This window comes from Ornithorhynchus anatinus, chromosome X5, assembly GCF_004115215.2.
Source record: "Ornithorhynchus anatinus isolate Pmale09 chromosome X5, mOrnAna1.pri.v4, whole genome shotgun sequence".
Taxonomy (NCBI): domain Eukaryota; kingdom Metazoa; phylum Chordata; class Mammalia; order Monotremata; family Ornithorhynchidae; genus Ornithorhynchus; species Ornithorhynchus anatinus.
The window spans coordinates 9,320,020-9,332,993 of record NC_041753.1 but is presented as its reverse complement, the minus strand read 5'-3'; positions in this window follow the sequence as shown (position 1 = coordinate 9,332,993).

Sequence of the window (12,974 nt, the reverse complement as noted above, 5' to 3'; positions counted from 1 at the left end):
AACTCCTCTTCCCACTCAAACCCTGTCCTGGACACCTTTTTATTTGTTTGTTCGTTTGTTTGTTTTTCTACTGGTATTTGTCCATAAGTCTTTGTTCTGTACCCAGCACTGCATAACCTCAGGGGTATTCATTCATTCATTCAATAGTATTTATTGAGCGCTTACTATGTGCAGAGCACTGTACTAAGCGCTTGGGATGAACAAGTCGGCAACAGATAGAGACAGTCCCTGCCGTTTGACGGGCTTACAGTCTAATCGGGGGAGACGGACAGACAAGAACAATGGCACTAAACAGCGTCAAGGGGAAGAACATCTCGTAAAAACAATGGCAACTAAATAGAATCAAGGCGATGTACAATTCATTAACAAAATAAATAGGGTAACGAAAATATATACAGTTGAGCGGACGGGTACGGTGCTGTGGGGATGGGAAGGGAGAGGTGGAGGAGCAGAGGGAAAAGGGGAAAATGAGGCTTTAGCTGCGGAGAGGTAAAGGGGGGATGGCAGAGGGAGTAGAGGGGGAAGAGGAGCTCAATCTGGGAAGGCCTCTTGGAGGAGGTGATTTTAAGTAAGGTTTTTGAGAGGGAAAGAGAATCAGTTTGGCGGAGGTGAGGAGGGAGGGCGTTCCAGGACCGCGGGAGGACGTGACCCAGGGGTCGACGGCGGGATAGACGAGACCGAGGGACGGCGAGGAGGTGGGCGGCAGAGGAGCGGAGCGTGCGGGGTGGGCGGTAGAAAGAGAGAAGGGAGGAGAGGTAGGAAGGGGCAAGGTGATGGAGAGCCTTGAAGCCTAGAGTGAGGAGTTTTTGTTTGGAGCGGAGGTCGATAGGCTACCACTGGAGTTGTTTAAGAAGGGGAGTGACATGCCCAGATCGTTTCTGCAGGAAGATGAGCCGGGCAGCGGAGTGAAGAATAGACCGGAGCGGGGCGAGAGAGGAGGAAGGGAGGTCAGAGAGAAGGCTGACACAGTAGTCTAGCCGGGATATAACGAGAGCCCGTAATAGTAAGGTAGCCGTTTGGGTGGAGAGGAAAGGGCGGATCTTGGCGATATTGAAGAGGTGAAACCGGCAGGTCTTGGTAACGGATAGGATGTGTGGGTTGAACGAGAGGGACGAGTCAAGGATGACACCGAGATTGCGGGCCTACGGGACGGGAAGGATGGTCGTGCCATCCACGGTTATGGAGAAGTCTGGGAGAGGACCGGGCTTGGGAGGGAAGATGAGGAGCTCAGTCTTGCTCATGTTGAGTTTTAGGTGGCGGGCCGACATCCAGGTGGAGACGTCCCGGAGGCAGGAGGAGATGCGAGCCTGAAGGGAGGGGGAGAGGACAGGGGCGGAGATGTAGATCTGCGTGTCATCTGCGTAGAGATGGTAGTCAAAGCCGTGAGAGCGGATGAGTTCACCGAGGGAGTGAGTGTAAATGGAGAACAGAAGAGGGCCAAGAACTGACCCTTGAGGAACTCCAACAGTTAAAGGATGGGAGGGGGAGGAGGCTCCAGCGTAGGAGACCGAGAATGATCGGCCAGAGAGGTAAGAGGAGAACCAGGAGAGGACAGAGTCCGTGAAGCCAAGGTGAGATAAGGTATGGAGGAGGAGGGGATGGTCGACAGTGTCAAAGGCAGCAGAGAGGTCAAGGAGGATCAGAATGGAGTAGGAGCCATTGGATTTGGCAAGAAGGAGGTCATGGGTGACCTTAGAGAGAGCAGTCTCGGTAGAGTGGAGGGGACAAGTTAATCTAGTTGGACACAATCCTGTCCCACATGCGACTCACAGTCTTCCTCTTTACTCATGATGTAACTGAGGACCAAATAATTCATTCATTCATTCGTTCACTCATTCATTCAATCTTATTTATTGAGCGCTTACCGTGTACAAAGTACTGTACTAAGCTCTTGGGAGACAAAAATATAAGAATGACCAAACACATTCCCTGACCACACTGAGCTGTCAGTGTAGAGGAGGAGACAAACATTAACCTACATAAAGAAAGAAATGAATCATTAGCTAAATTACAGAGGAGTAACTTGCCCCCAGGCTCACACAGTCCTGGATCTCCTCCTTCCTCTGATCCTGGCCGTCCATCTATGCCTTGTTCTGGCCCACTACTTATGCCTGGTTCTGGCCCTCCTCTTCCACCAGGTCCTGGTCTTCCTCCTCAGCCTGGTACTGGCCATCCTCCAGGGCCTGGTCCAAGCCCTGCCCCTCCACCCAATCATTTCCCTCCTCCTCCATCTGGTCTTGGCCATCCTCCGTCTGGTCTAGGCCCTCCACCTCCTCTAGTTCCTGGCCCTCCACCTCCGTCTGGTCCTGGTCCTCTGACACCGCTTGGTCCTGGCTCTCTCAGCCACTGCCAGGTCCTGATCCATCTCCTCCGCCTGGTCCTGGTCCTCTTCATCGGCCTGTTCCTGGCCATCCTACTTCGCGTAGTCCTGGCCCTCCTCCTCTGCCGGGTCCTGGTCCTTCACCTCCACCTGGTCCCAGCCCTCCTCCACCTGGTTACCGCCTCTTCCTGCACCTGGTCCTGGCCCTCCTCCTCTGCCCTGTCCAGGTCATCCACCTCTGCCAAGTCCCAGCCTTCCTCCTACACCTCATCCCGACCATCCTCCTCGACTTATTCCTGGCCTTCCCACTCCTCCTGGTCCTTGCCCTTCTCCTCCACCTGGTCCTGACACTGCTCATCCTTCTGGTCCTGGCCCAACTCCTCCTCCTCCTGGTACAGGTAGGCTTCCTTCACCTGATCCGTGCCTTCCGCCTACACCTGGTCTTGACCCTCCACCTATGCCTGGTCCTGGTTCTACTCCTCCACCTCATCTTGGCCCTCCTCCTCCTCCACCTGGTCCTGACCTCTGTGCCTGTTCCTGATCCTCCACTTCCGCCTGGTGCAGGACCTCCGTCATCTGGTCCTGGCCTTCCCCTACTGCCTAGTCTTAGCCATCCTCTACCTCCTGCAACAGGTCATCCTCTCCCGACTGGTCCTAGCCCTTCTACTCCACCTGGCCCTGGTCCTCCTCCTCCACACACTACTGGACTTTCTTCTCCGTTTTGTCCGGGCCATTCTCCTCCTTCTGGTCCAGGTCCTCTGCCTCTACCTCATCTTGGCCTTCTTCCTCCACCAGGTCCTGGCGCTCCTCCTTCACCAGGCTATGGCCTTCCTCCTCTGCCTGTTCTAGGCTCTCTGCCTCAGCCTCGTAGAGGTCTTCCTCCTCCAACTGGACTGGACCTCATGGGAACCTGATGGAGAGCGTGGGAACTAATTAATGAGGGTTGGCTCCCGAGAGAGCATCTTGGGAAGGGCCAAAGATAGCTGCCAGAGCCTGCTCGGAGCGGGGTCATGCCAATGAAGAGACGTATAGAAACACTTCCCATTTAATGGGCCCGCCCTCCGTACATGGAGTGCTCAGTGCCTTGACGGTTTTGTTGTGTGGCAAACTCTCCCACGAGGGATTGGGATGAAGGGTTCCTTATTTGGAACGAGTGTGGGGTCTCTGTATTCTCTACGCTACACCTCACGGGGAGTGGTAGCAAGTACTTAACAAAGACCATAATCACTATCATTCTTCATGGGAAAACTGTCTCAACAGCCACCGCCCGCGCCATTGGCCCCGCCCCAGGGCGCGATGAGATTGGTAGTTTGGTAGGCGGAGGTGAACGCTGTCAAGAGCGAGCTTCAGACTACCACTTCCAGAAGTCTTTGTGCCTCGAATCGCCACGCCGCCCTCCCTCTCTTCGCTACTCGGCCTGTTTGGCTGGTTGGGTGATTGGCTGGACTCTGTCATATACACTTTATCGCGGTGGTGTTGATTCAACGATTACTCTTGGCCAATCGTGGGTCTGGAGACTGTATGATGAGAGCACACGCATTCTGCTTCCCACATCGGGGCTTGCAGACTATGGAAGGAGAACAGGTAGTTCATCCCCAGTTTTACAGGTACGGCAGCTGAGGCAAACCGATTCCAAAGTGCAAGGTCACACAGCACAAAAGTGGCGGAGCCGGATCTAGGACCCAGTTCTTACACCTCACAGCCCTGCGCCCTTTTCAACTCGCTCTGATGGTTCTCGAGGGTTGTTAGGGGGCGTTTATTTGGATGGCGACGGGGCTCTGAGAATCATTAGGAGCCGGCCGTGGCCAGAGTAATCAGGGCAGTTGCCCTGTTGGGGCAATTCTGGAATATTACATCAGCGCTCAATCGATGCTTCAGTACTTTTACACTTTGTCATGCTTTCATTCAATCTTATTTACTGAGCACTTCCCGTGTGCAGAGCACTGTACTAAGTGCTTGGTAAATACAATTCAGCAGGGCACGACAGGAGTGGCAGTTCGGTAGGCAGAGATGAACGCAGTCCATTGCGAAAGTCAAATTACAACTCCCAGGTGTCTTTATTCCACGAGCCCCCAAGCCGCTCCCCTTCCCCTCTCGACAGGGCCCGATTGGCTGTGCTGGTGACTGGGCCCGACTACATAGGAACCCTACAGATAGCGTGGGGACTAAAGAGGGTTCGCTCTTATGGGAGCATCATCGGGAGAGACGAGGGTATCTGCATGTGAGAGCTCAGAGGGGGCTCATTCAAATGCAAGGATGTGTTATAACCCCACCCAATAAGCGGCCAGAACACAGTATGTGGAGCGGCTCAGTGCCTTGACACTTGGTTGTATGTTAAACTCTCCTGGGAGGGAATAGTATTGACCCCACTTCCCCCTCCAGTTATCGCCCTATCTCCCTACTACCCTTCCTTTCCAAAATCCTAGAACGAGTCGTCTACAATCGCTGCTTAGAATTCCTTAACTCCCATTCTCTCCTGGACCCCCTCCAATCTGGCTTCTGTCCCCTCCACTCTACCGAGACTGCTCTCTCTAAGGTCACCCATGACCTCCTTCTTGCCAAATCCAATGGCTCCTACTCCATTCTAATCCTCCTTGACCTGTCTGCTGCCTTTGACACTGTCGACCATCCCCTCCTCCTCCATACCTTATCTCACCTTGGATTCACGGACTCCGTCCTCTCCTGGTTCTCCTCTTATCTCTCTGGCCGATCATTCTCGGTCTCCTTCGCTGGCGCCTCCTCCCCTTCCCATCCTTTAACTGTTGGAGTTCCTCAAGGGTCAGTTCTTGGCCCTCTTCTGTTCTCCATTTACACTCACTCCCTCGGTGGACTCATTCGCTCTCAGGGCTTTGACTACCATCTCTACGCAGATGACACGCAGATCTACATCTCCGCCCCTGTCCTCTCCCCCTCCCTTCAGGCTCGCATCTCCTCCTGCCTCCAGGATGTCTCCACCTGGATGTCGGCCCGCCACCTAAAACTCAACATGAGCGAGACTGAGCTTCTCATCTTCCCTCCCAAACCCGGTCCTCTCCCAGACTTCCCTATCACCGTGGATGGCACGACCATCCTTCCTGTCTCTCAGGCCCGCAATCTCGGTGTCATCCTTGACTCGTCTCTCTCGTTCACCCCACGCATCCTATCTGTTACCGAGACCTGCCGGTTTCACCTTTACAACATCGCCAAGATCCGCCTTTTCCTCTCCACCCAAACGGCTACCTTACTGCTACGGGCTCTCGTTATATCCCGGCTAGACTACTGTGTCAGCCTTCTCTCTGACCTCCCTTCCTCCTCTCTCGCGCCGCTCCAGTCTATTCTTCACTCCGCTGCCCGGCTCATCTTCCCGCCGAAACGATCTGGGCATGTCACTCCCCTTCTTAAACACCTCCAGTGGTTGCCTATCAACCTCCACTCCAAACAAAAACTCCTCACTCTAGGCTTCAAGGCTCTCCATCACCTTGCCCCTTCCTACCTCTCCTCCCTTCTCTCTTTCTACCGCCCACCCCGCACGCTCCGCTCCTCTGCCGCCCACCTCCTCGCCGTCCCTCGGTCTCTCCTATCCCGCCGTCGACCCCTGGGCCACGTCCTCCCGCGGTCCTGGAACGCCCTCCCTCCTCACCTCCGCCAAACTAATTCTCTTCCCCTCTTCAAAACCCTACTTAAAACTCACCTCCTCCAAGAGGCCTTCCTAGACCGAGCTCCCCTTCTCCCTCTACTCCCTCTACTACCCCCCCTTCACCTCTCCGCAGCTTAACCCTGTTTTCCCCCCATTTCCCCCTGCTCCTCCCCCTCTCCCTTCCCATCCCCTCAGCACTGCACTCGTCTGCTCAACTGTATATATTTTCGTTACCCTATTTATTTTGTTAATGAAATGTACGTCGCCTTGATTCTATTTAGTTGCCATCGGTTTTTACGAGATGTTCTTCCCCTTGACTCTATTTATTGCCATCGTTCTTGTCTGTCTCTCTCCCCCGATTAGACTGTAAGCCCGTCAAACGGCAGGGACTGTCTCTATCTGTTGCCGACTTGTTCATTCCAAGCGCTTAGTACAGTGCTCTGCGCATAGTAAGCTCTCAATAAATACTATTGAATGAATGAATAGTATTAGAAGTGTCTGATTAAAACTCCTCACTATTGACTTCAACGCACTCCATCACCTTGCCCCTTCTGACCTCACCTCCCTTCTCAACTTCTACATCCCAGGCCATTCACTCCGAACCTCTGGTAACAACCTTCCCACTCTTCCTCGTTTTCGCCAGTCCCGCCCTTGACCCCTGGCCCACGTCCTACCTCTGGCCTGGAATGCCCTCTCTCCTTAAATCCGCCAAACTAGGACACTTTCCCCCTTCAAAGCCTTACTGAAAGCTCACCTCCTTCAGGAGGCTTCCCGGAATAAGTCTCCCCTTTTCCTCTGCTCGCTCCTCCTCCCTCCCCATTGCCCCCTTTGCTCTACCTCCCCTCCTCGCCCCACAGCACTTGTGTATATATGTATATATTTAGAATTATATATTTATATTTATTAATGATGTGTATATATCTATAATTCTATTTAGTTTTAATGATACTGCTGATGCCTGTTTCTTTTTTGTTGTTGTCTGTCTCTCCCCTTCTAGACTGCGATCCCGCTGAGAGTAGGGATGTTGTCTATTTGTTGCTGAAGTGTACTTCCCAAGCTGTTAGTACAGTGTTGTGCACACAGTAACCGCTCACTAAATACAATTGAATGACTGAGTTTTGAGCGAGCATGGGGCCCTCACGAGGGAGTGTTATCAGGTACTTAACAAATACCATAATTGCTATCATTATGAATGGGGAAATGGCCTGACCATCCGCCTCCCGCACCTTCTGCGCTCTGCAAAATAGCTGCGGGACCCGCCGCGGGGCAAAAGGGAGTGGTCGTTCGGTAGGCGGAGGTGAACGAGGGGAGCAAAAGTCAGACTACAACTCTCAGAAATCTTTGTCCCACGAGCCCGCCAGGCCACTCTCTCCTCCCTCGCGACAGGACCTGATTGGCTGTGTCGGTAACTGTGCTCAACGATATAGGAACCCTACAGATAGGGTGCGGACTAATGAGAGTTTGCTCTTGTGGGAGCATCTTGGGGAGTGACAAGTGCATCTGCACAGCTTGGAGCGGGCTCATTCAAATGCAAGATGTGTTATAACCCCACCCGGGTAAGCAGCCCAAACACCGTATGTGGAGCCACTCAGTGCCAGGACACCTGGTTATGTGGTAAACTCTCCTGGAAGGAAATGGGATTAAAGTTGCCTGATTTTGAGCGACTTTGGGGTCTCCGTGTTCTCTACGCGAAGCATCACGGGGAGTAGTAGCAGGTACTTAACAAATACCATAATTGATATCATTATGAATTGTAAAATATCCTGAGCAACTGCCTCCCACATCTCTGAGCTTGACAAAATGTTCGCGTGCCCCACCGTGGAGCGGACGGGAGTGGTAGTTCTCTAGGCGGAGGAGAACGCTGTCAAGAACGAGCACCATACTACAGCTCCCAAAAGTCTTTGTGCCCGAATCGCGAAGCTACTCTCCCTCCCCTTGCGACATGGCCTGATCAGCTATGTCGCTGACTGGGCTCGACTACATAGGAATCCTACCAAAAGCGCTGGGACTAATTAGGGCTCGCTCTTATGGGAGAATCTTCGGGGGAGACTAGGGTATCTGCATGTGACAGCTTGGAGAGGGCTTATTCAAATGCAAGATATGTTATAGCCCCGCCAGCGTAAACTGCCCGAACACCGTATGTGGAGCCACTCAGTGCCTTGACACTTGATTATGTGATAAACTCTCCCGAGAGGGAATTGCATTAAAGGCACCTTATTTTGAGCAAGTTTGGGGTCTCCGTGCTCTCTATGAGACACTTCACGTGGAGTGGTAGCAGGTACTTAACAAATACCCTTATTAATATTATTATTAATGGGAAAACGTACTGAACAACCATCCTGCGCGGGTCCCGCCGCGGGGCATGATGGCAGGGGTAGTTCGGAGGGTGGAGGTGAACGCTGTCTAGAATGAGCAACACATTGCAACTCCCAGAGGTCTTTGTGCCCCGAACCGCCAAGACACACTCCCTCCTCTCTCAAAAGGGCCTGATTGGCTGTGTCATTGACTGTGCACGGCTACATAGGTACCCTATGGCTAAGGTGGGGTCTATTGAGGGTTCATTCCTGTGGAGCATCTTTGGGATAGACAAGTGCATCTTTGGAGCGGGCTCACTACCAGAATGAAGCTCAAACCTGAACCAAAAAGGTTTGGGGCCACACCTGCAAGGCAAAGGTTGCGGGGCCCAAACTGGAACCAAAAGAGTTAGGGGCCAAAGCTGCAAGGCAAAGGTCGTGGGGCCCAAAATGGAACCAAAACTGTTCGGGGCCAAAGCTTCAAGGCAAAGTCTGATGTGGCAAACCTGAAAGGCAAAGGCTACGGGGCCCAAACTGGAAGCAAAAGAGTTCGGGGCCCAACCTGTTAGGCAAAGGCTGCGGGGCCCACACCCGAACGAAAAGGGTTCAGAGCCAAACCTGCAAGGCAAACTCTAGGAAGCCCCAACTGGAACCAAAAGCATTCGGGGCCAAAGCTGCAAGGCAAAGGCTGAGGGGCACATACTGGAACGGAAAGGGTTCGGGGCCCAACCTGCAAGGGAAAGGCTGCCTGGCCCAAACTGGAATGAGAAGGGTTCGGGGCCCAACCTGCAAGGCAGATGCTGCAGGTGCAAACCTGCAAGACAAAGGCTGAGGGACCAAACTGAACCTAAATGGGTTCGGGGCCAATCCTGCAAGGCAAACTCTGGGCGGGCCAAACTGGAACAAAAATGGTTGGGGCCCATACCTGCAAGGCAAAGGCTGTGGGGCCCAAACCTGAACGAAAGGATTTGGGGCCAAACTTGCAAGACACACTCTAGGGAGCCCAAACTGGAACCAAAAGGGTTCAGGGCCAAACCTGCAGGGCAAAGACTGCGGGGCCCAAACTGGAATGAAATGGGTTCGGGGCCCAACCTGCAAGGGAAAGGCTGCCTGTCCCTAATTGGAACAAAAAGGGTTCGGGGCCCAACCTGCAAGGCAAAGGGTGCCTAGCCCAAACTGGAATGAGAAGGGTTCGGGGCCCAACCTGCAAGGCAAAGGCTGTGGGGGCAAACCTGCAAGGCTAAGGCTGCAGGACCCAAACTGAAAAGAAATGGGTGTGGGGCCAAACCTGCAAGCCAAAGTCTGCGGGACCCAAACTGAAAAGAAAACAATTTGGGGCCAAACCTGCAAGGCAAACTCTGGGGTGCGGGGGGAGAGGCAAACTGGAAACAAAAGGGTTCGGGGACAAACCTGCAAGGCAAAGGTTGGAGGGTAAAACTGGAAGGCAAAAACTGGGGGACCCAAACTGGAAGAAAATGGTTCGGGGGCATACCTGCAAGCCAATATCTTGGGGGGCAAATCTGGAAGGCAAAGGCAGGGGGGTCCAAACTGAAACGAGAAGGGTTCAGGGCCCGGCCTGCAAGGCAAAGGCAGGGGGGTCCAAACTGAAACGAGAAGGGTTCAGGGCCCGGCCTGCAAGGCAAAGGCTAGTGTACCCAAAATGGAATTAGAAGGGTTCAGGGCCAAGCCTGGAAGGCAAAAGCAGGGGGTCCTAAAATGGAATGAAAAGGATTCAGGGCCAAACCTGCAAGGCAAATACTGGGGGGCCCAAACTGGAATGAAAAGGATTTGGGGCCAAACGTGCAAGACAAAGGCTCAGGGACCCAAATTGAAAGGAAAAGGGTTTGGGGGCCAAACGTGCAAGGCAAAGGCTGGGGGGCCAAAATTGGAATGAAAAGTGTTTGGGGCCAAATGTGAAAGGCAAAGGCTGGGAGGGCAAAACTGGAACGAAAAAGGTTCAGAGCCAAACCTGCAAGACAAAGGCTGGGGAGGCAAAACTGGAACGAAAAGGGTTCAGGCCCAAACCTGCAAGGCAAAGGCTGGGGGGGTAAAACTGGAAGGAAAAAGGCTCAGGGCCAGGCCTGCAAGGCAAATGCTGGGCGGGGGGGCAAACCTGGAAAGCAGTGGGGGGGGGGCACAAAATGGAATGAGAATGGCTCGGGGCAAGGCCTTCAAGGCAAAGGCGGGGGGGGGGGGGGGTTCCCAAAACGGAATGAGAAGGGTTCAGGGCCAGTCATGGAAGGCTAAAATGGGGGGCCCCAAACTGGAACGAAAAGGGTTTGGGGACTAACATACAAGGCAAAGGCTGGGGGGCCCAAACTGGAATGAAAAGAGTTTGGGGCCAAACATGCAAGGCAAAGGCTAGGGGTCCCAAAATGGAACAAAAAGAGTTTGGGGCCAAACGTGCAAGGCAAAAGCTGCGGGGGGGCGGGGAGGGGGCAAAAGTGGAATGAAAAGTGTTCGAAGCCAGGCCTGCAAGGCAAAGGCTCAGGGGAAAATCTGGAAGGCAAAGGCTAGGGGTGCACGACTGGATCGAAAAGGGTTCAGGGCCAAACCTGCAAGGCAAAAGCTGGGGGGGGGGAGGCGGGGGCAAAAGTGGAATGAAAAAGGTTCGAAGCCAGGCCTGCAAGGCAAAGGCTCAGGGGGAAATCTGGAAGGGAAAGGCTAGGGGTTCCAAAATGGAATGAGAAGGATTCAGGTCCAGGCCTGGAAGGCAAAAGCAGGGGGCCCAAAACTGGTACAAAAAGTGTTCGGGGCCATACCTGCAAGGCAAGGCTGGAGGCCCCAAACTGGAACAAAAAAGGTTTGGGGCCAAACCTCCAAGACAAAGGCTGCTGGGGGGTGGGGGGTGGGGGGCTAAACAGGAACGAAAAGAGTTCGGGGCAAAACCTGTAAGGCAAAGGCTGGGGGGATGGGGGTCAAATCTGGAAAACAAAGGCTGGGGGTCCCAAAAGTTAATTAGAAGAGTTCGGGCCAGGCCTGCAAGGCAAATCAGGGGGCACCAAACTGGAACGAAGAGGGTTCAGGGCCAAACTTGCAAGGCGAAGGCTGGGGGGGCGGAATCTGGAAGGCGAAGGCTGGGGGACCGAAACTGGAAAGCGAAGCCTTCGGAGCCAGGTCGGGAAAGCAAAGGCGGTGGTGCCAAACCTGGAGCGAGAAGAGTTTGGGGCCGGGCCTGGAACGCAAAGGCTGGGGGACCCAACTTGTAACGTAAAGGCTTCGGGGTCAGGCCTGGAAGGTAAAGGCTGGGGGGCCAAACCTGTAACGAGAAGGCTTCAAGGCCAGGCTGGGAAGGCAAAGGCCTGGGGGGCAAGCCTGCAATGTGAAGCCTTCGGAACCAGATTGGGAAGCCAAAGGCGGGGGAGCCAAACCTGGAACACAAAGGCTTCAGGGCCAGGCCTGGAAGGCAACTGTTGGATGGGAGGGGGAGGGGACAAAATAGAACGAGAAGGGTTTGGGGCCAAACCTGGAAGGCAAAGGCGGGGGGACCAACCTGGAACAAGAAGGGCTAGAGGCCAGGCCTGGAAGGCAAAGGTGGGGGGTCCCAACCTGCAAGGCAAAGGTGGTGGGGGCGCCCAACCTGGAACGAGAAGGGTTCGGGCCCAGGCCAGGAAAGCAAAGGCAGGGGGGCCGAACTTCGAACGAGAAGGGTATGGGACCAGGCCTGGAAGGCAAAGGTGGGGGACCAGGCCCGGAAGGCAAAAGTTGGGTGGGGGGGCAAACCTGGAACGAGAAGGTTTCGGGGCTAGGCCTGGAAGGCAAAGTTGCAGGGGCCAAACCTGGAAAGAGAAGTGTTTGGAGTGAGGCCTGGAAGGCCAAGGCGGTGGGGGGCCGGAGGGCAAAGTGGAAAGCAAAGGCAGGGTGGCCCAACCTGCAAGGCAAAGGTTGGGGGGTCCAACCTGGAACTAGAAGGGTTTGGGCCCAGGCCGAGAATGTAAAGGCGGGGGGCCAGGCCAGGAAGGCAAAAGCTGGGCAGGGGGGGCAAACCTGGAATGAGAAAGGTTCAGGGCTAGGCCTTGAAGGCAAAGTTGCAGGGGCCAAACCTGGAAAGAAAAGTGCTCGGGGTGAGGCCTGGAAGGCAAAGGCGGTAGGGGCCCAACCTGGAACGAGAAGCATTTGGGGCCAGGCCTGGAAAGCCAAGGCAGGGTGCCCAATCTGGAAAGCAAAGGCGGAGTGGCCCAACCTGCAAGGCAAAGGCGGGGTGGCCCAATTTGCAAGTCAAAGGCCGGGGGGGTGGAGAAACAAAGAACGAGAAGGGCTTGGGCCCAGGCCTGGAAGGCAAAGTCTGGGGGAGCCAACCTGGAAGGCAAAGACGGTGGGGGCCAAACCTGGAAGGCAAAGGCTGGGGGAACCAACCTGGAATGAGAAGGGTTCGGGGCCAGGCCTGGAAGGAAACAGCGGGGGTGCCCAATCTTGAAGGCAAAGGCAGGGGGGCCCAACCTGGAATGAGAAGGCTTGGGGGCCAGGCCTTGAAGGCAAAGGCGCGGGGGCCCATCCTGAAACGAGAAGGGTTCGGGGCCAGGCTGGGAAGGCAAAGGCTGGGGGGGCCAAAGTTGGAATGTGAAGGCTTCGGGCCAGGCTGGGAAGGAAAATGCTTGCAGGGGGCAAACCTGATAAGAGAAGTGTTTGGGGCCAGGCCTGGAAGGCAAAGGCGGGGGTGGGGGTGGGCGGCAAACCTGAAATGAGAAGGGTTCGGGGCCAGGCCTGGAAGGCAAAGGAGGGGAGCCCAACATGGAAAGAGAAA